The following is a 27,572-nucleotide window of genomic DNA, read 5'->3' on the forward strand; positions in this document are numbered from 1 at the left end:
GTGCAGATTAAGTCCAATGTTTCCATATTGATTTCTGTCTGGGAGATCTGTCAAATGCTGGAAGTGGGGTGTTGAAGTCTCCAGCTATTATTGTACTGGAGTCTATCTCTCTCTTTAGCTCTAACAATAATATTATCTGGGTGCTCTGGTATTGGGTGCACATGTAGTTACAATTGTTACATACTCTCGCTGAATCGACCCCTTTATCATTACATAATAACCTTCTTTGTATCTCCTTACAGTTTTTGTCTTCAAACCTATGTTTTCTGATGTAAGTATAGCGATTCCTGCTCTTTTTTGGTTTCCATTGGCATGATAAATCGTTTTCCGTCCCTTTATTTTCAGTCTATGTATATCTTTATAAGTGAAGTGTATTTTTTGCTGGAAATGGAACATTAGATCTTGTTTTTTCATCTATTCAGCCATTCTATGTCTTTTGATTGGAGCGCTTAGTCCATTTATATTCAACGTTATTATTGATAAGTAGAGACTTATTCCTCCCATTTCGTTATCTACTTTCTGGTTGTTTTGTGGTCTTCTCTTCCTTCTTTCTTTCCTTCCTGTCTTCCTTTTAGTGAAGGTAATTTTCTCTGGAGATATACTTTAATTTCTTGCTTTTTATTTTTTGTTTTTCCTTTGTATGTTTTTTTATTTAAGACTACCATGATGTTGGCAAATACTATCATATGACGCATTATATTAAACTGATGATCATTTAACACTGATTGCATGTGCAAACAAACACATCCACAAAAAGAAAACTCATAAAATCCTTACACTTTAATTTTACATCTCTACTTTTTAACATTTTGTTTCTCTTTATGTTTTATTGCATTATCTATATCTTGAAAAGTTGTAGTTATTATTTTTGATTGGTTCATTTAACCTTTCTACTTGAGTAGTTTATACATCACAATTAAAGTGTTGTATTATTATGTGCTTTTCTGTGTGCTTAATATTACCAATGAGTTTTGTGCCTTTAGATTATTTCTTCTTGTTCATTAACATCCTTCTCTTTCAGATTGAAGAACTCCCTTTGGCACTTCTTGTAGAATAGGTCTGGTGTTGATGAAATCCCTCAGTTTTTGTTTGTCTGGGAAGGTTTTTGTTTTTCCTTCACTCTTGAAGAACATTTTTGGTAGATATTTTTTTCTAGGGTAAAAGTTTTTTGTGTTTTTTTTCCCTCAGCACTTTAAACATGTCCTGCCACTCTCTCCATGTCTGTACAGTTTCCACAATAAAGTCTGCTGCCAGATGTATTGGCACTCCATTGTATGTTGTTTCTTTTATCTTACTGCTTTCAGAATCCTTTCTTTCTCCTTGACCTTTGGGAGTTTGATTATTAAATGCCTTGAGATAGTCTTTCTTGGCTTAAATCTGTTTGGTGTTCTATAACCTTCTTGTACCTGAAGGTTGATAACTTTCTCTAGGTTTGGGAAGTTCTCTGATAATACCCCTTGGAATAAACTTTTTGCACCTATCTCTTTCTTTACCTCCTCTAAGCCAATAACTCTTAGGTTTGTCCCATTCAGGTTGTTTTCTAGATCTTGAAGGCATGTTTCTTCATTTTTATTCTTTTTTCTTTTGTCTCCTCTGACTGTGTATTTTCAAATAGCCCGTCTTCAAGTTCTCTAATTCTTTCTTCTGCTTGATCAATTCTGCTACTAAAAGACTCTGATGTATTCTTCAGCATGCCAATTGTATTCTTCAGCATGTCAACTGCATTCTTCAACTCTAGAATTTCTGCTTAATTCTTTTAAACTATTTCAATCTCTTTGTTAAATATATCTGATAAAATTCTGAATTCCTTCTCTGTGTTATCTTGAATTTCTTTGAGTTTCCTCAAAACCGCTATTTTAAATTCTCTGTCTGAAAGGGTTTCTCTAGAATGGGTCTCTAGTACCTTATTTAGTTCATTTGGCGAGATCATATTTTTTTTGGATGGTGTTGATGCCTTGTAGATGTTCACTGGTGTCTGGGCATTGAAGAATTAGGTATTTATCGTCGGTTTCACAGTCTGGGCTTATTTGTGTCTGTCCTTCTTGGGAAGGCTTTCCAGGTATTTGAAAGGACTTGAGCCCCAAACCCAATAACACTGCCATTTTTTTTGCAGAGTAGGAGAGGTATAGCCTTGTTGGTTTTGGATAAGATCTGAAGGAATTCTCTGCATTACCAGGCAGAGACTCTTGTTCTTTTCCCTTACTTTCTCCCAAACCAATCTCTATCTCTGTGCTGAGTCACCTGAAACTAGGGGTGTGGTAATGCAAGAATCCCTAGTTCACTGGCTCACTGAGACTCCTCTGGGTCAGACCTGAAGCCAGTGCAGCACTGGGTCTTGTCCAAGGCTCCTCCCTTCAGGACAGCAAGTTCCTCCAGGCTCCAGGCATGTTCAGCGATGATGTTTGGGAGCCAGAGATTAGAGTCAAAAACCTCAGCAGTAACCTGACATTCTATTATATTGCAGCTAAACTGGCACTCATACCACAGTACAAAGTCCCTCCTGCTATTCCCTCCTCTTTCCACAGGCAGAGGAACCTCTCCCTGTGACCACCAGCACCTCTGGTCCTTGGGGGTTCTTCTAGGCCACCACTTATATTCATTTAAAGCCCAAGGGCTCTTCTGTCAGCTTGTGGTGAATGCTTCCAGGCCTGGGACTCAAACTTCAGGGCAGTGGGCTCCTCTTTGGCCCAGGGCAGGTCCAGAAATGCTGTCCAAGAGCCTAGGCCTGGACTTGGGGGCCCCAAGTGCTTGCTTGTTGCTCTACCCTACCATGGCCAAGCTGGTATCTAAGGTGCAAGACAAAATCCCCTTTACTTTTTTCTCTGCTTTTCTCAAACAAAAGCAGTCTTTCACCATAGCCACCATGACTGGGAATGTGCTGGGTCTCACCTGAAGCCAGCATATATCAGAGTTCAAGGCCCATGGCATAATCCCTGGATATCACTGGTGGTTATTCAGGGCCCCAGGCTCTCTTTAGTCAGCAGATGACGAATCCTGCAGGGGCTGGGTTCTTCCCTTCAAGGCAGTGGATTCCCTTTTGGCTCAGGGCGTGTCTAGAAATGTCCAGGAGCTAGGACCTGGAATGGGGTCCTCATGATTCTGCCCTGTGCCATATCCTACTGTGGCTGAGGTGGTATTCAAGATACAAGACAAAGTCTTCTTTGCTCTTTTCTCTCCTCTCCTCAATCAGATAGAAAAACAAAAACAAACAAACAAAAACCTACTTCTGTTGCTGCAGGCTGCACTGCCTGGGGTTGGAGGAGGGATGATTTCAATACCCCCTTTGCCATGTCAGCTGATGTCTTCCTAGGTCACATGCCACCCTAGTTCACTGGCTCTAAGCTCAGCTTAGCACTAGGAGCTGTCTTTCAAGTTTATCCAGGACTCCAGTGCACTTCAGCTCACAGTGGTGAGGCTTGCTGAGAAACTCAAGTTTCAATAGCAGGGATGGGTGATTCCCTTCTGGCCAGGGCTGGGCCAAATGCTCCCTCCATGCATGGGTGCTGGTGGAGCCCAGCATGGCTTTATTCTCAGCTATGACAGGGCAGCATGGAGTTCAATGTAAAGTCCCTCAGTCACTGCACTCTCCCTCCCCAAAGTGCAAAGATTATCTCTGCTGCCAGGGGATGGGAGAGGTGTGGCATCAGCAATTCAAGACTGTTCCATCTTCCTTAATACCTCTTTTAATGATATGAGGTTAAAACCAGGAGCTGTGATTGCTCACCTGATTTTTGATTCTTGTGATGGTGCTCTTTCGTGTGCAGATAGTTGTTAAAATCTGATATTCCAGCAGAGGGGACGAATGGTGTAGGCTTCTATTCTACCACCTTGCTCCACCCGTCTCAAGTTTAAATATGAGACTAGATGAGTGTTCCTCCCCAAATGTTGTTGTGACCATAGTTTCTAAACAAAATTGGGAGTATGTGGTTTAACAATGAGACAACAGATTTGAAATCTATGAGAGTCTCAAAAAGTTCCAAACTTAGGAGAAACTTCTCCATACTCCTGTGGGATTGGTTACTCCACACTCACTCCAGATAGGGTTGCTATGATGCAAGCAAGTCATGGTAAGATATCTGGAGGTAAAATAAATTCATCCTTCATGCTGCATGTAAACAGAAAAAGAGGAGACACAGTGAGCAAAAGGAAAGACATGGGATATGTGTCCAGTTAAAGAGTAATCAAGTCCCCAAGTTCAAAACCAGGGAATTCTGGCTGAGTGGTAACATGATTATGTCACAAATTTTAACAAAACCTATAACCCATTAGGCCTCAATTACCATAAATAATTTAGTCCAGCAGTCTGTAGGAATAAACACCAAGACACATATTTTACTGCCTTTTTCACTTGACACTTTAAATAGCACTAAGGGAAACATGAGATCAATTGTAAAGAAATGTGGCCCAGGTTGAATAGCCAAATACTCATGTGACTCATTTTAGGAAAACCTGATACTTGAATATGCTTCCATCTAGAAAAACTAATAGTTTAGGAGTAATTTTTAATACAGCCTATCTTCTTAAAAACAATTCAATAGAGGGTTTATTTAAAAGATGAGCCATGAAAATGAACTGAAACAAAGGAAACATTGGTTCCATGAAATCTCTAATTTTCAAATTTCATTTGTATCAACTAGGATGCCTTCACTGCAAGCAAAAGGGACTTTTCTCACAGGCACAAACAGTAAGACAACGTTTTCCATCTGTCAAGAGGACATTTAGGGTGCCGTGAGGGCTCTGGGCTGAGTGATTCAGCCACTGGCGATGCTGGCAGGAACAGTCCTCCCTCCCTCTGCTTGGCCATCCTCAGTGGCTGCATCTGCTCCTCTTGTAGTTGTGAGATGGTTTCAGGAGTTCTGGGTCTCAAACCCAGACATTTGACATCCAGGGAACAGGACAGAAACAGACCATCCATTCACAAGATTCCGTAAGAATGAGGGAAGCTTTTCCAGAGGGCTCCACAGCCATCTGTTTTTGACATGTTGGTCAGCAGTGGGTCAGCTCCCACCCCCGCCCATTGCCAGGACTTCAAGACTACAAGATCGGCACAGCCTGGACTAGCCACAGGAAGAGGTGGAGTTGTGAGTTGTGGCCTCTGGGTCACCTAGGAAATGAGTGGATACCTGAACAAAACCAAAGTTTGACCAGGAATCTATTCTAGTTACGTTGTTCTAGCTTAACATTTTCTGAAAACACATGAATTCAGTTCTGGCTTGAATTGATTGGCTAAGAATTTAAAACACTTTTAAATTCAGATGAGAGTGTCAAGGTCAAATGAATTTAGGGCCTAGTAATTAGAGCAATTTTTTCCAGATGTTACGTCAGTTTTAGTCTGCTGTTTCAAATGTGTGGTAATTTAATTGTAGACATGCTGAACACACAACTTTTGAGCGTCAATGTATCACGAAAATAAGGATTACTTATGTTTGCTTTGGAACATATTCTGACAGAAAAATATAGATGTACTCCAATGGTAGTACTGAGAGGTGTTTTGGAAGTCAAATTTCTGTTGCTTCTTATAAAGTATTAAAACGTCATTTTAAATATGCCATTCTTTAATCTATATCTGATATTAAAATTTCCATAAAGACATGATAATTAAATTTTATAGGTAACTGAAGAATACAATTAATACAATTCTAAACACGTAAAAATTTAGTTTGATTGATATCAAATATGGAAAAAAGAAAAGTTGAACTGCTTGTGTCTAAACATATTTTGGGAATAATCCTCATAAAAAATTCAACCTTCACAAAAGAGCTTATTTTAACCTAATTTGGTGAATATAGGTTTATATGATAATGTTACGTTGTTTATCTTGAGGTATTTTGGGATGTGACCAGTTTTAGCCAACTCTCAAATAAAAATTAGTCCAAATAGCATTTCTGGCAGTTTCTGAAATTGTTAAGCTGATTTGTACTGCTGTGGCTTGTCATGATGACCATGACAACTGAGGCAGGTCAAATGGCTTCTTTATATTCCATTTTAGTTATGAAAGACGTTATTTGGCCAGATGTTTCTAGAACCCAAACTTAGACCTGAAGAACACTTCCACCGTTCTCCGTTGTTGCTCCCCTCATTCCATCTTTCCTTCTTTTTTTTTGTCCATTTCTTTGGCAAAGGGACTTCTGCTGCTGATCCTGCAATATTCTGAAAGGCTGATTTGCTGCTATGCCTGTGGAAAAACAACAATTTTATGTGAATTCTCATCTGTAACCCATGGGTGATATTCAAATTGTTCCTATCTGAGAAACTCTAAGGAGCTGGCCTTTCTCTAACAAGTCCTTTGGTGCAGTGGGAAGGGATGCTGAGGTTTTGCAGCCTCATGCTGCTGTGTGGGTTGACTCCAGTGGGCCTCTGCTGTGGTGCCCAGGACAACCGTGTCAGCATCACCTGGGAACACACTAGAAATGAAAGTCCTGGGGCTGCCCAAGAGCCATCTGGGCCTGGCCCACCCATCTATCTGCTAAGGAGTCTTCAAGGGGATCCTGATGCCTTCTCAAATTTGAGAACCAATGGTTTCGATTTTTTTTTTATTATTTCTCCCCTCAAAGAGCTAAAATTTGATAATTGTGAAAAACGGGTCTATATTGATGGGGTGTGTGTGTGTGTGTGTGTGTGTGAGAGAGAGAGAGAGAGAGAGACAGAAAGAAGGGTGGGGGTTTAAGGTTTGCAGGGAAAATTGTGAATTCCCCCCTGCTATAACCAACAATATCCTCAGTGTTTATAACCTAGCACTGCAGATTCCCGGCCTTGCAGCGTGATGGCAGTACTAGAAGCCTGGACCCAGGAGGGGTACACGTTCTGCTACTCATGAATAAGTCACTGCAGAAGCTCCCTGGACTGAAGCTCAGTCCCAAGCCAGCACTGAATGGACTGAATGGCCTCTGCCTGGAAGTTTTCAGCAATGTGCACTATGATTTAGGATAATAGAGTTTTGTTCATTTAACCAATAACAAGCGTGTGCCTGTTCTATGAGATGCATCATGCAAGATATCAGGACCTTTACAATTATAAACAATCTTTGACTCAAGGGGTGGATACATGTGGTGTGGGGGCCAGCCGAATGGTGCACTCACTATAGCAGAGTGGTCCTCCCTAAGATCACTGAACTGAAAAAAAGAGTTTCCCCGAGACCAGGAGGGTCTGATCTCATGCTCATTCTGCAGTGAGAAGTTTCCTGGGATATAAAGAATGGATTCGAGTATGGGAGGAGATACAGAAGAAGGTCATTTGCTTTTTATAACATAGGTAATCCCTGTAAACCAGCACCCCTCCAGAGAGTCATGGGACCTACTGGCTTTCTATGCTCAAGAATTCAAGGGGTGTCTCTCCACCTTTATAAGCTGATGTGGGTTTATGCAAAAATAATAGTTTTAAATTAAATCCTCTAATAGTTTTCCTCCATAAAATTCCATTGACTATAGGAAAATTAAAAAAAAAAAACTCATAAGCATAGGCCTGAAACCTTCTAGAAAGTGTGTGGAGCTCAGATGTGAGGGGCAATGTGATATTACGCAAAACTCCTCAAAGTTTCTGTTTTTTTCTGAATGCCTTTGGGGTGTTCTTCTAAAGAGCAGCTGAGTGTGAACAAGTTCTGTCTGGCTACAGAGTTGCCCTGCGATCCAGGGCAAGTGGACAGAGGCTCTGACTACTCAGAGACGGGACTGAGAAGCGCATGCAATGTTTTCATGGGGCCATTTTGATTTGGTTATTCTCGGATCTTGATATCTTGATACCTTGAAACACAATTAAACGTTACGGTTCTTTAAATTATCAAATATTAAGTACAGAAGATGACCTTCAGCCCATTCCCAAGAAACCATAGGAAGACCCCCTATGAAATCTACAGATGTGGAGCCAGTGAGAAGGTAGATTAAGCACTATATGTGTGGAAGTTTCCCCCAGACTCTAACTATATCCTCCTGAGGGAGTTTCCACGACTGTTAGAAAACCAATAAAAAGAGCATTAAAACACTGTCATTTTATAATAAATCATTATAAATCATGCCTTCTCAAAGCAGCTGATACCCAAAATGTTGTTGTTATTTTTTCCCCCTCTTGCACCATTGTAGAACATTGTAGCTTAGGAGAGACGGTGGCTCCATGGAGTGATTCCCAGAGAAAGAGGCTGGTCACGAGAAGAGCAATTGCCCAAGTGTGGGTGAGTGGCCTTGTCCCTGAACCGTACCAGGTCAGAGTTGCCTCTGGGAGGACTGCAACAATTTTTTGGCCCTTTAGGGCTAGCTGAGTTGAAAACGACCCTGTTGGCCCAGCCTGGTGGTAATCCATCAAGCTCTGAACACACACCTGCTGAAAGAGATGTGAACTAAGTGGCATGCATCATGTTGAGGTCAATGAACCCCAATAGTCAAGAGAGACTGAGCAGGAGAGAGAGCAAGTGTGAGTGCAGACACAAGACAGGTGAAGTGACGCCCCAGCCCCTTAACTCCACAAAGGCAAAGGGACTGCCTGGCTGGCCCAGGACAGACAGAGATGTAGGCAAAAGTGTTAAACACCTAAAGAGACTTAGATTTACGTGACTGGATTCAAAGCTTAGGTCTGTATAGACCTCAGACTGGAGCAGCCACTGATGTGTTCATCTAAGAAATGGCCATTTCCACTTGCCCCATTCCTTTCCCAAGCAAGATCTATGGGCAGGAGAGAGTGCCTGGAAAGACATTTTAAAGCATGGCACAGATGTTAAGCTTGATCTTCAGAACAACTGGATCTATTTTTGCCTGACTAATTGTCACCAGAAGTGTTTCTTAAGTGTCCTCAATAACAAGGAAAAAGGCCTCAAGGGCATCTGGTGAGTTTTCAAATGGAACCTCCTGCTGCCTGGCAAGTTTTCCTGCTAATGCCAATCCATGATCTTCCTGTGGTGGAAAGACAAAAGCTAAACAATGATTCAGCTCAACAGCCACTCAGACATTTACTTGGTGTGGACTGTCTGCCAGGCAGTATCTGGTTGCTAATATTCATGAGGCAGTTTTGGCCTGTCCCCATCCCGAGCCTGTTTACCTCTTCTGTAAAATGGAGATAAAACAACTTACACCCTGTCACAGTCCATTTGGCCTGCTATCACAATTTACCACCTTCTGAGCAGCTTGTAAACAACAGAAATGTGTTGCTCACAGTCCTGGATGCTGGGACGTCCAAGATCAAGGTGCCAGCAGATTTGGTATCAGATGAGAACCTGCTTCTTCACTGACAGGGTCCTCTCCCTGTCCCCTCACATGGCAGAAAGGGAAAACAGCTTTCATGGTTTCTGTGAGAAGGTTACAAATCCCCTTCATGAACACTCCACCCTCGAGACCTCATCTCCCAAGGGCCCCGCCTCCTAATACTATCACCTTGAGGGCCAGTGCTTCAACATATCAGTTCTGGGGGATGCAAACATTTAGCTCATAGAACACCCTTTGCCTATTGTGAGAATCAAATGCAAATGGTCCTTGAAGATCTCAGCAAACCGTCAAAGGCATGCTCATGGAAGGAATCGCTGGTCTTTTCCACAAAGGCAAGCTGAGTTCCAGAACTGTCCACAAAGCTGTGCAGGACATTGTGAGTATTTAACATTTCCTTTCCTTTGCCTCAGATCCAAGATGACCACAAATTGTTCCAACAAGGCATGTAAAAGCACTACTTAAGATGGGACCAGCCAGGCCAGCCTCTCCTCTTTTCCATCCACAGACCAGACCCAAGCAATTTTATCTTAAGTGCTGCCTAGTAATACATCAAAGTCAAAGGCAGATTTACAAACACTCTGAAGACACCAGTCAGGCACCCCATAAAGATACTGTGAAATGGAGACTGTGTCTCTTTGATAGGTTCCAAGTCTCTATGCTGCCCTCAAATGTTTTCTCCCCACACATTTTTTCAATAAACCATTGATAGGAAACTGGACATTCTCTGAAGTGAGAGGTGTCCTTAGAGTGGCTCTTGACAAGTTCTACTTCTGAGAACCCACGCAGGGTGTCTAAAGCCAGCATCCGCTCTGGTCAGCACCATGTCCTGGCATTCGGGCATTTAGCTTCCCCAGCTGATTGCATTGATCAGGTTTGCTTTAGGCTGGCTCCACAACAGGCAAACACTTGTAGGAGGCAGAAGGTGGGAGCTGATGGGGTTGGTTCCCTGCCCACATCCCCAAGGCCCTCACCATTCTAGTCCCCATAATCGAGGACATGCACCTCCCCAAAAGAGCTGCCTCCCTGCCCATGGAGAAAGGCTAGAAATGCCAGGGAGCCAACACTCCCAGGAACTGCCCGTGGACAATGACAGACAGGACTTAGTGGTGAGTAGTCACGCCGGCCTCCTCAGTCCAGGAGCAGGCACAGCTAACCCTGCAGCATGTTGCATACTGTTTCCTAGAGCCCTCCCATGGGATTCAGCCCCAGTCGCCTGCAGCGGAAACCTGCTCCCCAGCATCCCAGGCACCTGCAGTGGAGCCTGCTCACCTGCACCCCGTATTGGCTTGACCCCTTCCGTGTCTCACTTCCCCACTTCCCTGATGATGCATCCTGGGCCCGCCTTTGGAAAAAGCACTTCCTTCAAATCCTTGTTTCAAGACGGCTTCTAAAGTTCTCTTAACAAGACAGAAACAAAGTTTTGGGGATAAGAAGTAACTTCTGAAGCTGTTTTCTCTCCTACAATTAGTGATACAAAGTTATCTTGTTTTAGGGGCCTTCTGCCCCTTAAATCACCATTGGTGACCTGGACCCAGAAGCCTCCATAAGAATCCTCTTGTGGTGACCACTCTTAGCTCCATCTGAAAACTGACTCAGAAGGTTCATTGAGGCTCACTGTTAATCCCAGAGCATGGCCTCTGGGCACATGGAGGGCGGAATGAAAGCATGATGGCTCGCACTGCAGTCTCTGTACTAAGGGGGAGTTTAAGGGCAAATTGAGAGAATGAGAAGGGCCAATGGAGTTGCTTTGCTCGTCAGAGGTGTGTCATCCTGTGCCACCTCTAATAAGGCTGTCATCATCACTGGCACAAAGAGATCTGGGCCCAGGACCAGGGACCAAGGCCACCTTGCTCATCACGGGGTTCCCAGTGCTACACAGAGAAGATGCTCAAAGCAGTCTGTGTTAAGCACTGCGGAGAAAGCAAGGCCACAGCTGCAGCAGGACTGATTTGGCTGCTCAAGATAAAACGAACCATTTTCAGATTCAGTTTTGTTAATTTACATGCAGAAAGAAGGAGTAAACAGCCAAAGGTACCAGAACCCAGGTCTTCATCCCACACACCAAACAGGACAACCTCAAAACAAAAGGGGTCAATGACTGCTATAGGCATTGCCGGGCCAATCCCATGCTGAGCTGAGCAGAAGAATCTGCACCTGGAGTGAGTGAGACAGGAAGCCTCAAATCACATCAGAACTCAGGAGGTGATGAGAAACCATCTCTTGACAGCCTCTCAGGGGGATAAGGCAAGACATATTCGAGGTCCTCAAAGGACTTCCAAAACCTTGGTGTTCTGGTAGATCACAAAGCGTTCTGCCAAGACTCCGAGTCAGTCTGGTTAATGTCTTTGCCTGTGTGGTCTATGTAGATACATACGAGGTCACCAGGATGCCACAGTAGAGTTATTGTCTTACAGTTTAGCGAATTAGTAAATAAATTATGAGCAGAAATCAGAGCATTCCAAATGTCATTCTTCTCCACTGTCATATTTGAGCACCTACTTATGCCAACTGTTATATTAAACTTTGGAGTGCATTGTGTCTGTATTATCTAGGGTTCTTCAGAAAAACAGAACCAACAAAGAGATTTATTATAAAAAATTATATAATAAGATTCACTATAAGAATAAATGTCTACTGTAATCACGGAGGCTGAGAAGTGCCATGATCTCCCTCTGCAAGCTGGAGACCTGGAGAAGCTGGTAGGAAAGCTGATGGTGTGTCTTAAAGACATAAGAGCTGGAAAAACGATGGTGCAGAATCTGGTCCAGGCCTGAAAGCCTGAAAACCAGGAACTCTGAGGACAGGAGAGGGCTGATGTTCCGGTTCAAGCAGTCAGGCAGAGCTAAAGCAAACTTCCTTCACCTTTTTGTTCTATTCAGACTCTCAACAGATTGGATGGTGCCCACTCACATTGGAAAGGACCATCCTCTTGACAGAGAATGATACATTTGGCCTGATAGTCCTTCAAGCCCAATCAATCAATCAATCAATCAATCAATCAACACAGAAACCACTAAAAGTGTTGTGAGATGTTGCTTAGTCTGTCTATATAAGAGTAAAATCTGATAGCAGTTAGCTCCACCTCGAGGAGGACAACTGACCCCAGCAGGTCATCCCCTGGAACTCTGGAACTAGGTGATTTTGTGCAGCAGGATGTCACATGCAGATTTGGTTGCCAGTGGGAGTGCTGTCATCCTCCCTCCATGTAATAAACAGAGAAGTGAGTCTGTGACGCATAAAAAAGGAAACAGAAACAGAGAGGGAGGCCCAAGAGATGGAGATATTGTTGCTTGGGCTCCCACAACTTTTCATCTGCTAGTTTCTGTCCTTTTCCGAGATTTAATAACGTTCCCATCACAGAGATTCACTGCCCTGAGCCACCCCAGAAACTGTGGGGTAAGTTCCTTTCTATGTGTGGGGAGATGCTGTTTCAACTCAAGTTGTTTCTGTTTCATGCAGGCAAATTATTGTTTTAGGATACATGCCAATTTCATTCACTGAGGAACTAGTTCCATTAACAAGCTTCTTGCAAATATCTAGACTCATTGATTATTTGGCATACGCAACGTCCACAGCAGCCACACCTGCCACCTCCATTTTGACTCAAGAGATGCTTAAGTGGTGGCGGCTCAAATTGCCACCCTTCAGAAAATTCTGTGTTGCCCAGGTCCTTGGGGATTCATATTCAATATGAAAAGGAAGAGGGATGCCTATCTCCATGTAGAGGGAGAGAGAACCCATTCCTCAAGGTCATTAGATTCTATTTGAAGATCTTGCCAGAAACTTGGTTTATATAAACATGAGTCTTGTGATCAAAGTCAAGTTTTCCTGTTAAACTTACTAAATGTCACATCACAATAATAACAGGCACTGTTTAGCTCCAAACTGAGACGCTTTGAGAAATTATTTCAATGGCTCTTTTGAATGCTTTTATTTCCCCAATAGGCCAATAAACCCCAAACCCTCTGTTATTTCCTTTCCACCCACTCTGTGTTTACGACTTTTATTTTCTGGCTATTGAATGCTCCACATGCAATCCTAAACTTAGACATAATTGCATGATTTCCCTGATATTAAGATTTATGACAAAGGATTACAGATGTCTTTAGTAAATGGTTACCATGAAAATACTGACATGAAGTACATCACTTTTCTTGCACACCTGGGGTGTTTACTGTGGAATGAGTGTTGTATGAGTTATCATTCCTAAATCTTTCATTGCAATGGAGAGTCAACTGTTAGTCATTTGCCCCTTTAATTTTCATCTGTTTTCCCAGTTTGCCGTGGCTTGACATCTCCTATTCTTCCCAGGAGAGCTCCAAATTTTTTAAATGCCTTGAACATTTTGTTCCTGAACATAAGAATTAACGGGCATTCCAGTTTTCAAATTTGTAACAGGAGTAAGCCACGTCACCTGGGGTAGCACCATCTTCGTTTTCTCCACATGCCCCAACCTTTCCTGTCCACACTCAGCCCATTGCCTTCACCATGGTTTCTGTTGGCATCTCTGCCATTATTCCACCCTGAACTTCCAAAGTCCTTGGGCATCTGCCTCTCTGACTGGTCACTCACATAATATTATCAAGGAAAGTGAAAAACACCTAGGTAAAGGGTAATAAGTAAATTAATGCAATAAGTTTTGCTCACTCAGCATGGTGCATTTTAGGCACTCGATAAAGGCAGGTTAAATCTGTGATTAAAAGTCAAAAATTCGTATGAACTTGAGTGTCTGTAAAATTTATTATCCCATATTTGCTAGCTGTCTCGTCTTCTGTAAGAGTTTTTTTTTAGGTATTCTGGATATGTGTTCTTAAAATAATGTGGTAGTGGTGCAAAGATAGGGAAGAACAATGAGAAAGATTAGGAGGTCTAGAAGCAGCCCACCTGATTTAAGGCACAGAAACCACTGAAAGGCAGTGGGGAAATTGTGGTCTTTTCAATAAAGTGCTATGTCCACTGGGCCTCCATGTGGGATAAAATGAACTTGGACCCTACTCCTTATGCAAAAATTATTAGCAGATAAATAGTGAGTGAAAATGTGAAAAGTAAAATAGTAAACTTTTTAGAAGAAAACAGAATATTGTTATGACAGTATTCAAAAGGCAGCAACCTCAAAACAGCAACAACAACAACAACAGCAAAACAAAACCAGATGGAATATCCCTATCCAAAATGCTTGGGGCCAGAAGTATCTCAGACTTCGAATTTGGGGAGTGTGGGTGGGATATTAGAATATTTGCATTATATACTGTACTTATGGTTGAGCATCCCTAACCCAAAATTTTAAAATCCGAAATGCTCCAATGAGCATTTCCTTTGAGCATCATGTAAATGCTCAAAAAGTTGCAGATTTTGTAGCATTTCTGATTTGTGGTTTTTATAATTAGGTATACCCAATTAGTATTGAGAAAACACATTATCTGAAAACTTAGAATGCCTTTTTAAAATATATCATTAAGATAGTGAAAACACAATACGTAGACTTAGATAAGAAATTTGCAATACATATATCATGCATGATTTCAAAGCTAGCTCAAAACTTCTTTGGAATAAAAGGGAGTAAAACAAAGAATAACTGGCATTAATTGGGCACTTACTGTGTATTCAGCAGTGTGCAAAGTGCTTCATCCACCGTTATCTAATTTAATCCTCATGAAAATCCTCAATGGCAGTTGTTGCTAAATCCATATTTCACAAGATGAGGAGTCAGTGGTGATGGTGCAGGGAGTTGTGCTTAGACAGGTTAAGTAACTTACCCAAGCCCACAAAGATAACAAATGGCAGCCAGGAGTTAAACTATATCCCACAGCTCCTGTATAATTTCAGAGACTGAGCTCTTAACCAGTGCATCCAGCCAACAATCTTTTCTTTCATCTTTCCATCTGTGTATCTTTCCTGCCATTCATCCTTCTATCCATCTATTCATTATTCCTTTCTTCCTTTTTTCCTTTCATTCATCCATTGTGATGCAAGGACTTAAATTTACATCCACTATTATATACTGCCTTGACACCTGGTGGAACTGGGAGGACCTCACATGGCCTAATTCCAAGTTTCCCTCCCTACTCTGTTGCCATAATAAGGCCCCCTAACCAAATAACGCTACTGCTCAAGGGGTCCAGGGGCAGTTCCTGCTTATCCCTGAGTAACAGGTTTCAGTTCTCTGCCAGCCCACAGAAATATTTAAATAAGCCAATCACATCCTCCTGCAGGAACCAGAGGATACTCTACTCTATCTCTCTTTTTTCTTTTTTTTTTTTTTTTTTTTTTTTTTTTTTTTTGATACAGAGTCTCACTCTGTTGCCCAGGCTGACCTCTCTAGGCTAAAGCAATCCTCCCATCTCAGCTTCCTGAGTAGCTGAGACTATAGGTGTACACGACCACACCCAGCTTTTTTTTTTTTTTTTTTTTTTTTTTTTTTTTTGGTATTTTGTAGAGATAGGGTTTTGCCATGTTGCCCAGACTGGGCTGGTCTCTAACTCCTGGGTTCAAGTGATCTGCCCTCCTCAGCCTCCCAATGTGCTGGAATTACAGGTGTGAGCCACTGTGTCCGGTCATTCTACCCTCTTGACACTACAAAGTCTACCTCCCACAGCCTCTGATTAATCATTTTGTTCCCAAGTGCAACCCCCTGTGTGGCCTTGCACAGTGTGATAATGCCTACAGTTTTACTTACACTTTTAAACTGATGTTTTGTTTAAATGTACCATGAAAATATCACCTTTACACATGCAGATTTAAGGTCTCTGACATGCTCAACAATGCCAAGATGACAGGACGGCAGGGAAGGTACGCAACATTCTGGCAAGGCAGCAGGGAAGGCTTAAGAAAGGTGAGCTGGGCAGGCGTGGTGGCTCACACCAGTAATCCCAGCATTTTGGGAGTCCGAGGAAGGAGAATCATCTTGAGCCCAGGGATGTGAGACCCGCCTGGGCAACAGAGGAAAACCTGGTCTCTACATAATATAAAAATAAATTAACCAGACATGCTGACACACTTGTGGTCCCAGCTACTCAGGAGGCTCAGGTGGGAGGATTTCTTGAGCTTGGAAAGTCAAGGTTGCAGTGACGCGTGACCACGCCATTCGCTCCAGCCTGGATGACAGAGCCAGACCCTATCTCAAAAAATTGTTAAAAAGACAGATAAAAGTCAGCTGGATTTCCACCAATAAGAAGAAGATGCTCATAAAAATGATGAATGTCCTTCTCCTATGGGAAGGACTGTGCAGGGGGCTAACACACACGGAGTGACTCCCCACCAGCCACAGAACAGGTCCCCATTAGAAGCCCCAAGAAAGGGCGGCTCTGAACCTGAGACACCCTCAGAGCTTTGGCACCTAGAATCCCTCCTGGCCCAGCCGAGTCCATGGGCAGGAAGATTTCCGTGGTGGGGCGAGGAACCTGACTCCAGTCTCGGGTTGGTGCCCCAGCCACCGCCCCTCCTCTCCTCCTCTCCTGCATCACAGGAGGGTTATGCACTTCCAGTTCCTCAGCTGTCTTCCTCCCCGACCTTGAACACTGGGAAAGGTGGCTTCCAGCTTACTATTTCCCCAAGCATAAATTTAAATTCATATTTTGTCTTTTCTACTCCAAGAAATAGAAAACTTAGAGATGAAACTTGAGAGAGAAAATATTTTACAACACTCAAAAACTGTGAGCCTAAAAATGCTGCAGTAAACCACATTTGAGGAGGTCAAGTTTCACAAGCCCTCTCGTTCAACTGGCAACCTCGCAATTGTCATTCCATCGCATGGGTTCAATAGTCATGCAGTCCCAGGGCTTGTCAGCCTGGGATATATACCCAAGGACCACGCCTGCGACCAGGCACCATGCTGTTTATAAATTCTCCAGGTGATTCTGATGCCAACACAGGGTGAGAACGCTGAGCTGTGCTGAGCTTCCCTAATTAAAGGTGAAGCTAGGAAGGCCCAGACATCCCAACAAAGGGTGAGCCTGTGGCCCGCAGTCATTTAGGATGGAACTTGCTTTGACTTATTCGGATCCGTGTTTTCACTCCTGCACAGCATGCCATAGCTCTGTCACAGGTGAGTCAGAAAGAAGGCCAGGAACGTTCATCTGCATCTTCTTAGGAGAATGGCTGAACTACCAGTTGCCTAGAAAGGCCCATACATTTCCAGGGTAAATTTATACCAGATATAAAGTTTTTGGCAACAAAGTCACAGGAACAGTAAGCGTCATATAAAAGGAATTCAATTCTATCCCACACCACAAGGATGGCACCGGGACAGAAAATAACGTTTTTTTTTTTTTTACTTCTCCCCAGTCAACCAAAAATTGAGTTGGCCTACAACTAAGACACACACAGAGATGTGAGTTACACACAGTAATTTTAGGAAAGACAATATAATAAAATAAAAATGAGGAATCAGAAACAGAGAAAATGTTTTTAAGGATAAAAAGAAAAAATATATAGACAGAGATACTGAATCATGAAGTGTTACTTGTAGATGCTTAGAACTAAAGAAAATAATACCTAAATATGTATTAAAGGGGATTCGATTAAATATATTATGAGATGTCTATATTATGCAGTCATGAAAAATGAGGTGGCTTATGTAATGACATAAAATCATCTCCAAGGCAAATGAAGACAATGCACGTTCAGGCCATAGCCTGCACCCTGCTGCCACCCTTGGGAGAAGAGACCCCCAGCAGAAGCGGACGCCTCCAGGGAGGGAGCCAGGCTGGGCAGAGATGGGAACGAGCTGACATTCGTGATATATCCCTTGTGTATGTGTGCGTGTGTGTATATATACACACATATATGTATACGTACATGTGTATATACACAGATGTGTGTGTATATACATAGGCATATATGTACACATATACACATATGTATGTATATGTGTACATATATATAATCTCCAATTTCTTGAATAAAAATAACACTAGGACTATCGTTTAAAAGAGGTCTATATAATTTTTAGAGAAGTAGAAATTCAAGACTAAAAAGAGAAAAAACTCAAGTAACCTAGAGACCTTAAGGCCATGAATAAATCATTTAAAAATTTCCTTCCCGGCCTATGAAGAAAAGGATGGGAAAGGAATAGCTGAACTCAGGAAAAGCCACCTGAAATGAACACTCGGGGATAACGTTCCCAGCCCTGTGTCTGGGCCATTCAGAAACTGCACAATTTGTGAGTGGCAGCATTCTTCTCTGTACCCCCAGACACTGGAACGCTTTCTCCTTCACACCAGGAATGTGGGTCTTCAAGGTGCCGTCTCTGGGCACTGCCCAGTTCCAGTGGGCACACTGTCTTAGAGCAAAGTCCACACCCACACAGCCTGGCCGGGATTTCCACCTCCTCCAGTGTCTGCCATAATAGACTCCTTCCTCCTTGGTCACGGGCCTACATGGTGGTGACGACAAACAGTACCTTGATGTAAGAGCTATTTCCTGGAGACAAAGTATGTTCTAACGCTGAACATACTTGTTAGGCAGAATGGCACTCTGAATGATTCTAAACTATAGACTCTTCCAGCAGGAACCCTTGAATCATGCCATCTAAACAAATTCCCACATCTCCCCCTCGAGTCTGTTCTGCTGGTCCTCTGTCATGATCACTCTGGGAACACTGATTTCTATATTTTCCCCTGGACTTTCTCCCTTTACTCTCCCTGTTTAAGCAGATAGACAAGCTGCACGCTTCCTTACCTTGGAGGAGGTTGTGGCAGAGGGAAAGAAGAACTTGTCTGCAACAAACTTCACTTGCCCGATTCCGATTGTGTTTTCCCAAAGCCCGCTCATATTGGAGATTGCATCTGGTGGCTGGAAGAGGATGGGAGGAGCTGTCAGGACAGTGCCCTGGGTGGTTGGGAAAGTGATGGGCAGTGTGAGTCCTGGGGTAGAAGCCCGGCTACACGCTCAGCTGTGCGGCATCCAGAGGGGTGGCAAGGCCTGTGGTTTGCCCAGGGAGCTCAAGGCTAACAGAGATCACACGCCCTTCTCCATGAGACCCTAAAGGGAGGCACCTCTCCTAATGTCAAAGATGGCAGTTCGCAGGAATTTAGTTGCGGGGAGGGGGTTGTGGGTCAGAATGACGTTGATTTAAGGATGCACAGATAAATTTGTTTCTTGCATACCTGAGTATGTGGGCTGTAAGTCCTGGCCAGCCACTCAAAACTTCTCAACAACTGTTTCAGAACAAATCTGACATCCTCTTGTATACTTATTCTCACGAAGTAGAACTAGAGAAAAAAGAGAGATTTTGGAAGTGGGTCCTCTTTAGCCTCTCCGCATGTTTCCCAGTGGGAAGAGGTAAATGAGGCAGAGGCATACTCTTTTCTAAGCCCTCACGCCTGCTGTTTTCCAGGGCTTGTCCACTCCCACTATAACTTTCTGTTTTGATCTGTTTTTTTATTTCTATTTTTAAATAGAAGAGGCTTGGCCAGGTGTAATCCCAGTATTTTGGGAGGCTAAGGCCAGTGAATCGCTTGAGGCCAGGAGTTCAAGACCAGCCTGGTCAACATGGTGAAACCCCAACTGTATAAAAAATACAAAAATTAATCGGGCATAGTGACACATGCCTGTAATCCCAGATACTCAGGAGGCTGAGGCAGGAGAATCCCTTGAACCCGCGAGGCAGAGGTTGTTGTGAACTGAGATCACGCCATTGCACTCCAGCCTGGCCAATAGAGTCAGACCCTGTCTCAAAAAATAACATAAAACAAAATAAATAAATAGGAGACACTTCAGGCAGAGCCCAGAAAGGTCAAATGAGAGCTTGTGAGCACCCAAAGGGCAGGGTCCCAGCCTCACCCTCTGGGTCCCCAAGTTTGACCCAGGCTCAGAGGAGAGCGGGCTCCAGTATGGTGGATTTGGAGGACAGAGGAGGTTGTGCTTTTTGGCTTCCTGCCTATGTGTTTTATCTGTGAGACTACATCGACCCTCCTGGAAGAAACAGCAAGTCTTCCAGACAAATCCAACTGTCCTAGAGAGCGGAGGACACACTGGGGGCCTGTGCAGTGCCCTTTATGAAGGGGAACCCCAGAGTTCCTGGTGAGAAACAGCTGTAGGTAACAGACACCGTCTGCACCCCCGCCCCCTGGGGCTCATCATAGGGGTGGGTGAGGTCCCAGAGAATGACTTGCTGGGACTGGAAAGGTCCCACTCACAGCCCTGGACTGTTCGTTCTCAAGAAGCCTGCCATTACATGGGATAAACTGCTCAAAGATGACAGCTGGAGATACGACTGAGGCTCCTCACTGCCCTTCTGTCTACAGAAATGACGTGACAAAAAGCAGGCTGGCTGAGAAAAGACGAGATTAGACACTAACTGCATTTCCCACTAAAAAATACAGAAATTTTGCCATGAAACCCACAAACAACTTTGCAGAAGTGGATGCTGTAGGCGGGATTCTGGTGGGAGCTGGGTTGTGGGAGGGAGGTTGGAACTTCATGCATCTATCTGCCCGGTTAATGGGATTAACTGTCATCATTTTTAACTTTCCCTTCAAGGGAAATTTGACTGGAAAACCGTTCCCCAGCTCTGTAACCCAGCCTCTGCAAAACAAATGGGACAGGCTGGCTACTAAGAATACAGGGCACACACCACTGCCAATGCCCCTCCCTGGGCACCACTCTGCCCCATCCAACCCTCTTCTACAGAGGCTCCTGATGGAAAAACACACCACCACCTGTGGGCTAAATACCAACTAAAAATTTGTTTCTTTAGCCTGCAACCTTTTTAAAAAGAGTAATTGCATGTAATTTCTCATCAAATGTCAATTTTGGTAAAATTACTAGATGTAGCAGAATAGGCCCCATAATACTACATGCCCACGATCAGAAAGGGCTGAAGTGAAGCTCTGCTTTTAGACGGGGAATAGCACCCCACCTGGCCATGGTCCCCACACTCCCTATTGCCCCAGTACCTTGGTCCACTTTGTTAACTTATATTATTCCCTGACCCCTATAGGCATTTGGGACTGTGACCTCTGGGGTCCTGGAAGCAGAAAACCTTTCAAGACCCAGCTCTGTCGTGGTGTGGCAGGATGACTCTCCAGCAAGCATTTAACCATCAACTGTAGGCTTCCCAGCTCTAACAACAGCCATGATATCTCCTGCTGATACCTCGCAAGGCAGTAGTGACACTAACTAGGATGGGCTTGAAATGATTTTTGAAGATTACAAACAAGTTTATTCTTGAAGTAGGGGAGCAAGCACCTTTTGCCACCTTCGATTAAGTGTCCCTGTGGATGTGGCCTTAGGGCACTTTCTTCTGATGAAAATGCTGTCCTATTCCTCCAGGTCTACACACAGGGTGGCCTGGGACACACCCCGGTCAGTCACCTCCGTCACAGGCCTTTATGCCAATGGTCTCTGCTCAGAGAATTCAAGGTGCTCATTTGAAGTCTGTTGAGTATGAAATGGATAACTTCCTTTGCTATTTGAGTTCACAAACTATGACCCTTTTATGTGAAACTCTGAAGACCAGCAGACACCTGGATTCTGAGAAAGCTTTCCAATTATTTTTTTCTCAAAGGACAATTCTGAAACTTACTTTGAAAGGATCTAGATTTCCAAAGACAGGGCAACGATGTTCTGAGAGTAACTGAGGCTGGCGAACATCTCCACTGGAGGCAGCTAACTGCCTCTCACACTCACATTAGCTACACCAAGCTCTGTCTAACCCTCCATTTCGTCATCGCGAATCACTGCCTTACAAAATAAATGTACAACAGCCCTCCCCTCAAGCCCTCTCCAACTCCCTTCCAGGTCCAGGCCAAAAGTCAGCAGAAGCTGAGAGTGAAATGACAGCTGATTATGGCAGCTGGGCTGACACTGTCAGTGAAGCTACTAGGTCCCACTAGTTAGTGGCATGGCTTTCGTTGCTGATAAGAAGGTACGCTATAGCTGATGCCTAGACCACTCCCATTTGGACTTAACAGTGCTGCTCTTGAAGTGGTATAACGTATAATTAATAGAAAATTCCAGACTGCGGGGTATAAATGTGCCCTATATAAACGTGTATACAAACTGTATATAAACAAAATCTGAATTTCACAAATGTATCGTTTTGTTTAAAATTCCAAAACGAGTTAGTAAAACAGGATTCATTTGGCCCTAATTTTACATATCTAGGATCATTAGCTTCTTCCTAGGAATGATTTTAGAGAAGGAGGGAGGAATTAAGAAAATAACTAGAACTTTGAAAGCAAGTAGCTGCTCCCTCGTTGAACACATATTTGACAATCCAGTTTATGTTCATCCCTGGGGATACAGCAGTGCACAAGTACAGGAAGTTTCTGCTGTTCCAGAGAAAGAGACAAAAAAAGGTCAATAGATACATAATTGCACAGCTAATAATATAGTGCTGAGTCATCCTAATAAAATGATCAAATGTTGGCTCCAGCCTAGTCTGAAAGGTAGGAAACATGGTCAGACAAAGAAAAGGACTGATGGCTTGTCAAATCAGTAGAAATTGGCAGGTAAAAATTAAGAATTGGGAGTAACAACCAGATGTGAGTTAAAGAAAGCACAAGCCAGCCGCAGTGGCTCACATCTGTAATCCTAGCACTTTAAGAGGCCAAGGCAGGCATATCACCTGAGATCAGGAATTTGAGACCAGCCTGGCCAACATGACGAAACCCCATCTCTACTAAAAAATATTCAGGTGGTAACATTTCAGCTTTTAGAAGAGACTAGGGGCCGGGTGTGGTGGCTCACACCTGTAATTCCAGCACTTTGGGAGCCCGAGGTGGGTCTATCATCTGAGGTCAGGAGTTCGAAACCAGCTTGACCAACATGGTGAAACCCTGTCTCTACTAGAAATACAAAACTTATCCAGGCGTGGTGGCAGGCATCTGTAATCTCAGCAACTTGGGAGGCTGAGGCAGGAGAATTGCTTGAACCCAGGAGGCAGAGGTTGCAGTGAGCTATTGCACTCCAGCCTGAGCGGCAGAGTGAAACTCCATCTCAAAAAAAAGAAAAGAAAGCACCAGGTATAGGAAACAGTGTGTGCAAAGGTCCTGGAGTAGGAATTGTGCTGGATTGTTTAGCAGAAACTGCAGTTTATCAGTGAGCCTGAGACAGGGCTAACAAGGGTTCAGTAGGCAAAAGATAAGGATAAAGAACTAAGCAAGGTCTCACAGGTGAAGGTGAAGAGTCAAAATGATGTTCCCTCAGCCTTGGAGAACCCTGGAGCTCTGAGCTACAGAGTGGCATCTCTACTCTCTTTTATTTTTACTTTTTTTTTTTTTTTTTTTGAGACAGAATTTCACTCTTGTTGTCCAGGCTGGAGTGCAATGGCAAGATCTCGGCTCACTTACAGCCTCCACCTCCCAAGTTCAAGCGATTCTCCTGCTCAGCCTCCGGAAGAGCTGGGATTACAGGCACCTGCCACCATGCCCAGCTAATTTTTGTATTTTTAATAGAGACAGAGTTTCACCATGTTGGCCAAGCTGGTTTCAAACTCCTGACCTCAGGTGATCCACCCGCCTCAGCCTCCCAAAGTGCTGGGATTGCAGGCCTAAGCCACCGCGCCTGACCCCTAGTCTCTTCTAAAAGCTGAAATGTTACCACCTGAATATTTTGATTTCAATCTTTATTTCTAATTCTTCTAAAGGTATAGCAAAAATATTTTTTAAATATGCTTGCCTTGCATCCATTGCTAACCCCAGTTTCCAGCTCTCTTGCCAGGGCCTGGAAAACAGTGGAGAAATAGAAAGGGAGCGAATGTTCACTTCACTGCACTGTGGCCCCACTAGGCACGTGGAGCAGCATTCACTCTCAGGGCGGGGAAGACCGTGAGCATGGCAGGTGCTCCTAAAGCTGCAGAGCCTGGGGGTGGCAGGGAGGCACAGCCACCCAGGGGAGGCCATCTGGGCTGCTCTCAGAACACAGAGAAGGTCCACAGCCTGCCATGGTGATACAAGGCAGGCAAGGCCCCAAATTGGGGCTTAGCCTTAGAAGGCTCTTGGCTTCATGCAGGAATGAATTAAAGGGCCAGCCTGTGGTGTTAAACAGTAGATTCTCTTGAAGCAGACGTGCACAGCAGCATCAGAGGCTCTGCTCCTCATGGAGTGGGCTACCCTCAGGCAGTGTGCCCAGAGCAGCAGCTCAGAGGCAGGTCTGTACTCACATTCATACCCGCTTTTAATTATATGCAAATTAAAGAGCAGAGTATGCAGACATTTCAGAAAAAGGATGGTAAAGGGATGGTAAGTTTTGGATCATCCGGTCACTGCCATGGAAAAGGGCGGTAAACTCTGGATGTTGCCATGGCAATGGTAAACTGACATGGCACATCTGGTAGATGTATCTTAGGGAAAGCTGCTTCCGCTCCATCCCTGTCTTAACTCAATGTGGTCTGGCATCTGAGACCTATCTCCGGAATCGAGTCTCGCCTCCTGCGTCACTGAGGCACACTATATTATCCAGGGCCTCAAAGATGTGATGTGTGGCTAGTTCCCTCCCCTTTATCTGACAGGGCCCATTCTAAAAGTGGCCTCTTCAGAACCTGCTCCTGGGCTCCCTTTCCCCAGGCCTCAGGTGTGTGGCCCTCAAGCTGAGGTTGCCCATGGCAGGCTCCTGCCCGATCCTGGGCGGATCTTGGTGCCCAAGCAAAGCAGTTCCTGCAAATGGAGGCCTAAAGGCCCCTCCTCCCATCAATCTGTGTGTGGAGCTTCTAAGTTCCTGCGGAGACTCAGCTAAAGCTCAGCCAGGGGCTCGCTACAAAATTCCCAGGGACCTGAGACATCTCAGAAAGTGTTAAATTTGACAGACACAGAGGGGGTGATATGATACGCCAGGCTCATACTAGAATGAATGTTCATATTAAATCCTCATAACAAGTGTATAAGCACAGCTTCTAAAAGATCTACCTTCTAGACTAAAACAAACAACAGCAACAATACAATCATAGGCACAAATATACACCCTGTCTGGGCCAGGGTCACAGAGCTGGTAAAGACACCTGGGATTTGAATGAGCATCTCTTTCCAAAGTCTGTATTCTTTCTCTCTACCATGCTGCCACAAAACCCACAAGCTTTTAGATGAATTGCAACCCCCCTCCACCTACCCCCACCAAGCCCCCACTATTCAGTGAGGCAGCAGGCTTCAAGTGCAGCTCAATATGGCCCCATTGCTGAAAGGGAGTTCTGTCAAAAATAGTTCAGGAGGAATTCAGTTTCACAAAGACAGGCTTCTTCATAATCAATGATGTCTGAATAACATTTTTAGCTAAAAGAACGCTATTCTGCTGTAGTTGCTTTCTGATAAAACTGAGTATGTCTTCCATTCCACGTTGCTTTGACATCTACCTATTTGTTGAGTGCCTGACATTATTCTAATAACTTTACTCCAGACATTGTATTTTTAAAGTTCTCCAATTTTCATTTTTAATCATTTCTCTCTCTCCACTCAGAATTTCCATCTTTTTGTTTATTATTATTATTATTATTATTACTATTGAGATGGAGTCTCACTCAGTTGCCCAGACTGGAGTGCAGTGGCATGATCTCGGCTCACTGCAACCCCTGCCTCCTGAGTTCAAGTGATTCTCCTGACTCAGCCTCCCGAGTAGCTGGGACTACAAGTGCGTGCCACCATGCCCAGCCAATTTTTGTATTTTTAGTAGGGACGGGATTTCACCATGTTAGCCAGGATGGTCTCGATCTCATGACCTCTTGATTCACCCGTCTCGGCCTCCCAAAGTGCTGGGATTACAGGCATGAGCCACCACACCCAGCCCATCTTTTTGTTTATTATAAGCGTGTCTTCCTTTATTCATTGAGCATACAGCCAATAGTCACCTTAAAATCCTCACCTGCTGATTCCAATGTCTGGGTCCTCTCTCTTCTGTTGTTGTATTCCTGGTGCTTCATGTACTGAGTAATTCCGTATTGTCTTCTGGCATTTTGGTCAGAATGCTGTGGAGTGAATTATCCTCTAAGAAGAATGCTAATGGTTGGTAATTTGCTTGCTTGTTTGTTTTAACTGGAAAATAATTTAGCTGGGCTCAAACTGGAAACCCTGTTTTTCAGGGAAGAGAGCAAATGCAGTCGGCTCCCTGATCCTCAGCTAGGTGCCTGGCGCCTGCTTTGCACCTGCGTGGCTCAGGGGTCGGTCAGGGAAGCAAGCAGAGTTTATGCATCCCCTCTCTGGACTCCTCTTCTCAGTATTCTCACTCCCTAGCAGCTACGGTACTCTTAACTTTGACCTCTGGTTCTTCAGGTCAGTAAAGAGGCAAATTATTGATCAGGGTGTTAGCTTCCCAGAGTGGCACAGACCGGGGCCTGCCCTTGGCTGAAAGCCTGAAAAAATTCGGCAGCTCACAGCAGGCCATTCCAAGTGTTCTCTCTTCCAGTACCGAAAAGCTCCTTTCGAGACCTTTCTGCGGGCCCCTGCTGACCACTTAAACGTCCCCCTCATTTCAGTCTCATTGCTGCCCTGCAAGGAGGGGGATGCCTTAAAGATCATACCCATTTTACTGAAGGGGAAACATAGCTCAGAGAAGAGAAGTTATGGCTGTAAGATCAAGATAACAGCTGGCAAATGTCAGCCAGGAATCAGACCTGGGTCAGCTGGACTCACTTGCCCACATTCTCATTCTTTCGGCTGTGAAACCATCCTTAGCTGCTATCATAGTTGCCTTTGTTCAGGAGTGGTTTTGAATAAGTCATCAACAGAAGCTGTGCTCTGGACTGCAAAGTTAAGAGAGGTGCTGAGACATGGGTTGGGGGCAGGTGCTCAGAAGGCTCTGAAGGGAACACAACCCCCTCTCCACCCTTCTCTCAGAAGGGAACACGGCTGCAGCTCCCCTCTTTTAGTTCTAACTGGAGAGCAAGGCAGAGACCCTTCACAGGGGCTGAGAGGACTGGGAGGGCTGCCCAGGCCACCTGTGACCTTTCTAGACTTGCAGAAAGCAGGAACAGAGAACATTCTTCAGAGCGCTTGGAAGAAGAATGCAAACCTCCTTAACTGATCAGTACTAGAGACTCCTGCACTGCCCTGGCCAGAACGAGCCTCTTCCAGCACCAGAGGGGAAACAAGTAGTACCTGCCACAAACCCAGAGCCAGGGAGCGGGCCAGGGAGTGGCCTTGGAAAAATCACTTCACCTCTTAGGACCTCTATTGTGTCATCCGCAAAATGTGGATCATAATGGTCCCCACCTTACAGGGGAAGGGAGAAGTTGGAAGATCAAATCAGTTAATACGTGTAACACTCTCAGAACACTGCCTGAAATATAAGATGCACTAAATACATACTAGCTTCTACTATTATTAGTACTTAATACTATCACTGCTGCTATTAATATGCCTGCTACTGCTATTACTACTACTGCTGTTGCTATTATTGCTACTACTATTACTACTCCTGCTGTTTCTATTATAATTATCACTGTTGCTACTGCTG

General features: G+C 44.1%; 1 long non-coding RNA gene across 1 annotated transcript; it reads right to left on the minus strand.

Moving 5' to 3' along the window:
* Positions 1-5,696: 5,696 nt before the first annotated feature.
* On the minus strand, positions 5,697-26,056 carry LOC126929332 (uncharacterized). Its single transcript, XR_007717145.1, has 4 exons — positions 25,983-26,056; positions 19,295-19,399; positions 18,867-18,980; positions 5,697-6,175 (listed from the first exon to the last, which is right to left on the minus strand). It is a non-coding gene; the product is annotated as an uncharacterized LOC126929332 (long non-coding RNA).
* Between the last annotated feature and the right edge of the window lie 1,516 nt (positions 26,057-27,572).

This window comes from Macaca thibetana, chromosome 10, assembly GCF_024542745.1.
Source record: "Macaca thibetana thibetana isolate TM-01 chromosome 10, ASM2454274v1, whole genome shotgun sequence".
NCBI lineage: Eukaryota > Metazoa > Chordata > Mammalia > Primates > Cercopithecidae > Macaca > Macaca thibetana.